Source organism: Octodon degus, unplaced genomic scaffold (genome assembly GCF_000260255.1).
Source record: "Octodon degus isolate 3935 unplaced genomic scaffold, OctDeg1.0 scaffold00052, whole genome shotgun sequence".
Lineage (NCBI taxonomy): Eukaryota > Metazoa > Chordata > Mammalia > Rodentia > Octodontidae > Octodon > Octodon degus.
The window spans coordinates 2,182,422-2,186,492 of NW_004524628.1; the positions used below are offsets into that span (position 1 = coordinate 2,182,422).

The following is a 4,071-nucleotide window of genomic DNA, read 5'->3' on the forward strand; positions in this document are numbered from 1 at the left end:
AAAAAAGAAAAGAAAGAAAAAAAAAAAAAGAAAGCTCAAAATTGATAGCGACTTAATGGGTTCCCTTGGCTAGAGGTCAGCGTGACATCTTTAGTGCAGGTGTGCCGAGTCCCTTGCACTTAGGCATTTCCCAGAGCTTTTTCCTGTGCTCTATGCAGGGTCTTCACTTCTTCCTGTCTGATGCTGCCCCCTGCCCCACTCTGCTTCCTGGCCACCATGAACTGAGCAGCATTGCTCCACCAGGCCCTTTCACCATGATGCACTTGCCTTGGAGCCAACAGACCATGGACTGAATCTCCCAAAGCCGTGAACTAAACTGAACCTTTACTCCTTCACCATGTAGGTGTCAGGTACTGGGTGTCAGCATCCAAGGGCTGACTGTGGGAGCAGAGTTGAGGCGGACTTGGATATTAATGATGTTCAATCTACAGGGATGGCACATCATAAATATTTAGTAAACAGATGGATGTTTTGTGGAAGTGGCACAGGGCTTCCATAGTAGTGCTTAGTGTGGGCTCCAAATGCCATGCTGCTGGGTGTTGCTTCCCTGGTGTTTCCTGGGAAGCCCTGCCTAAGGGTCCAAGCTCCCTCTGGCTGGCATGCTCAGCTCCATGAGGGCCTCCTCTCTGCACCCCGCTGCCTCCCGCAGGCAGGTTGGCTGTCTTAGCAGAAGCACAAGGAGACCTCGTGTTGCGTTAGGTCTCAGTTGTGAGAGCTGTGGTGGTTTCCTTTTAGCTGAGGAGGGCCGGGGAGATGGCTCAGTGGAATAAGCGTTTCCCTGGCAAGCGCAAGGGCCTGAGTTTAATCCCCGGTTCCGGAAAAAAAAAAAAAATCCTTTTCGCTGAGGATTTTAATGTGATGTACAGTGTCAGGGTGACTTTGGTATCATGACCTGACCTCGCTGATGTTTGCTTCCTCGTGACAGCAGAGGGGCTGGGCTAGATCTACTTGGCAGCCATTCCCACCCTCACGTCTCCAGGCTGCACTGCAGCCAGTGGATCCAGGCCCACACCCACCTCCCGACATCTTTAAAAGTCAAAGAGAAAGGAAACTGTCAGGAAGGAAATTAAGTGTAAAACCTTTTTATTAATTCCATCTTCCAGTTTCCTGTGGGCTCCAGCTTCTCCTGCTCTTTCCTGTGGGACTCAATACGGCATAACATGTATGAGAAAGATGCCAGAAAGTGGAATCTCCACGCTGACTGCGCCCCTGCCCTGGGCACACAGCCCACATCCTATCCCTCGTTCTCCTGGGAGGCACAGTGCCCACCTCCAACCTCAGGGCTCAGCTACAGGCAGAGTGAAAACAGCCCCCCAGAGCTTGATGGGAAGGAAGCACTAAACCAGGGGTGCAGCGGTCAGACCTCCACCACAGGCAGGCTGTGGCCGCTGGGCAAAATCTGAGTCTGAGGAGCAGAGAAACCTGTGATGGGCTCCGTCTCATCCTGGCCTTCTCTGCGGGGTTGCCACACACAGGGATCCCTGTCTCGGTCAGGTGGACTCTGGGAGGCAGAGCCTGCGCCGCTCAGCCTCTTCTAGGTGTGGGCTGCTTGTACTGCCGGGTAAGCCAGGCTGTTAAAAGCGCCAGGGGGTTGCAGCAGGATCAGACTGAAGGTTTTTTTTTTTCCTTTCCCTTCAGGGCCCACTAGAAAGAGGTAGTAGAGTGAAGTTTGGAGTCAGGGAAGAGAAACCATTTCTAGAATCTTCTTCCTACAGGTGGGTGGTCCCTGGGGAGGTTGCCTTGTCCAAGGGTTCTTCTCCTGTATTTCCGGTGTGGCTTTAAACAAGATGACCACTAGACAGATACAAATTGAAAATAAAAGGAGATTCTGTCCTACTCCAGAAGGGGTGGCCATCCTCAAGAACCCCAAAACGACAAATGATGGTGAGGTTTTGGGAGAACAGGAACTCTTCTGCAGTGTTGATGGGAATGGAAGCATGTATAACCATGATGGAAACCAATATGGAGATTCCTCAAAAAGGAAAAATAGCAATTACGTTTGACTCAGCTCTACCGTTTCTGGGTATCTTCTCAAAAGAGTTAAAGACACTGTACTCGAGGGATCCGTGCACAGCCATGGCTGTAGCAGCACAGCTCGTAGCAGCTGCGTCTTGGAAGCAGCCTGAATGTCCACCAACAGATGAACGTCATAGAAAATGTATCTGCACACAAGGGGGCGCTACTCTGCCGTGAAGGACACCTTTGAATCCTTTGTAGAAAAGTGGATGAGCCTCGGCTCTGGGGTACTAAGTGAAATAACTAACAGGTTAAATATCGCATCATTTCTGTTATATGAGAAACCCAAGTTATAAATAATTTACGGAAGAAAGATAATAGGAAGAAGAAATAGACGTTGTGGAGATGGGCGGGGCCTGGGAGCAGGGAGAAGAGCGAGAGGGAGGGGCAGTACAAAGACCGGTATGCCGCGTGTGCCCGCCCAGTTCCCCACGATGAATGTATTTCATCTGTATTGCAACAATGTACTCATACAAATTTAAAGTGCACCTAACGGTGAATACCCTTCTGTAGGTACAATCCTGTTGGAGGAGGTCAGACTTGGAGACTTCGTGTCCTTGTTTCCATTATTGCTCGGAGTTCTGCGCAAGGGCTTCAGCCGTCCACAGCGGTGGCCAGTGTTCACGATGGGAGATTTCTGCGTGCGCGTCTGTGGATGCCACGCCCACCTGTGGTCCTGCACGGAGGCTGCAGTCCTGGGAGGGAGCCAGGAAACGAAGCCGAGGCCGAGTCAGGGCTGCTCAGCTGCACGCAGCATCTCTCAGCTGAAGCCAGATCTGCCTAATTATGGCGCCAACACTCGGTATCTTTACGATGGTGAGTTCGGTTTGAAAAAGTACCCCCAAAAGATCCAGTGTGCTCTAGTTTACTTCCTAAACTAAATATTTGAGGTGCCCCTCAAATATTTCCATTCCCTCAGTGTATCGGAAAGCCAGCGACAGAAGCGCTCCCTGCCTCAGTTTCCCCACCTCTAACAGACTTCCCTTCATAATGGGCTGTTACCAAGGGTCAAAGGATTGAATGATTGTCAAGTGCGGTAAATATAAGTTGCAGCCCATAGTGGGGTATACTCCGCTCCTCCCCAAGTCCTGGCGCACGGTGCGTGAAGTTCTGCCACAGTCGAAGATCCCTTCTTCTGGGTCCTTTATGGAGCCCGAGATCCCTGCTGTTGGTCGGTCCCGTTTCCTAGCTCGCTGTGCACCGGTGCGCAGGGGTGCACGATACCACCGCTGGCCGGTAGGTGGCACAAGTCGCACACCGCCACCCCCTGCTCAAAGAGCAAGATCTATTTCTAATGCAGCCCGGTCTTTAGGGCAATGCGTAATCACATGGCAAGGGGCGCAGTAACTACTGGTATTTCTGTAAACATGCACGCTAAGAAGCAGCTGCCAGTTGGTGAGAGGACGGAGGGAGAGGGCTCCTGAGGACAGCCTATATAAGGAAAGCCCTGCGGGTTTTTCATCTAGAGAGCCAGTTAACCTTTGTGACTCATGGAAAGATACTTTTAGAACCTGGAAGGACAGCGATAATACAGTTTGCAGGTTGTAACCTGGTTCAGAGGCTCACCCTCCTCTTCACCTTCTTGCCCCTAATGGCAGGCCTGCCTGGGGCCTCCAGCGCACCTTCTGGACCCACATTTGTTTATTTTCCTACTTTTTGCTGTCCTGGCAAGTTGCCCGAATTTGTCCTTTCTCCGGAAGAAAGTTTGTTTGAATCTCATTCTACCATTAGTAAAATTGGCACCAGATGACTGCGGAGCTGGGGTGACATCGCAGCAGAACAAAAAGGGGCGCCTGCTCAGCAGTGGGGAGTTTCATGTACAGGGGAAACTTTTTAATAAAAATTTTAATTGTGGCAATATATGCATACCATGAAATTTACTCTCTCCACTCTCTTGGTACTGGGGACAGAACCTAGGGCCTTTCCATTGAGCTACATCCCCAGCTCTTTTATTTTTTAATTTGGAAACAAGGTCTAGCTAAGTCTCTGGGTTGTCCAGGCCGAGCTCAAACTTGAGATCCTCCTGCCTCAGCTTCCCAGAGTGCTGGGATTACA

The 4,071-nt window shown here is 50.7% G+C and overlaps 1 pseudogene; it reads right to left on the bottom strand.

Annotated features, from left to right (window-relative positions):
• Nucleotides 1-2,078, bottom strand: part of LOC105742437 — a 7,491-nt pseudogene extending 5,413 nt beyond the window's left edge.
• Nucleotides 2,079-4,071: the final 1,993 nt, after the last annotated feature.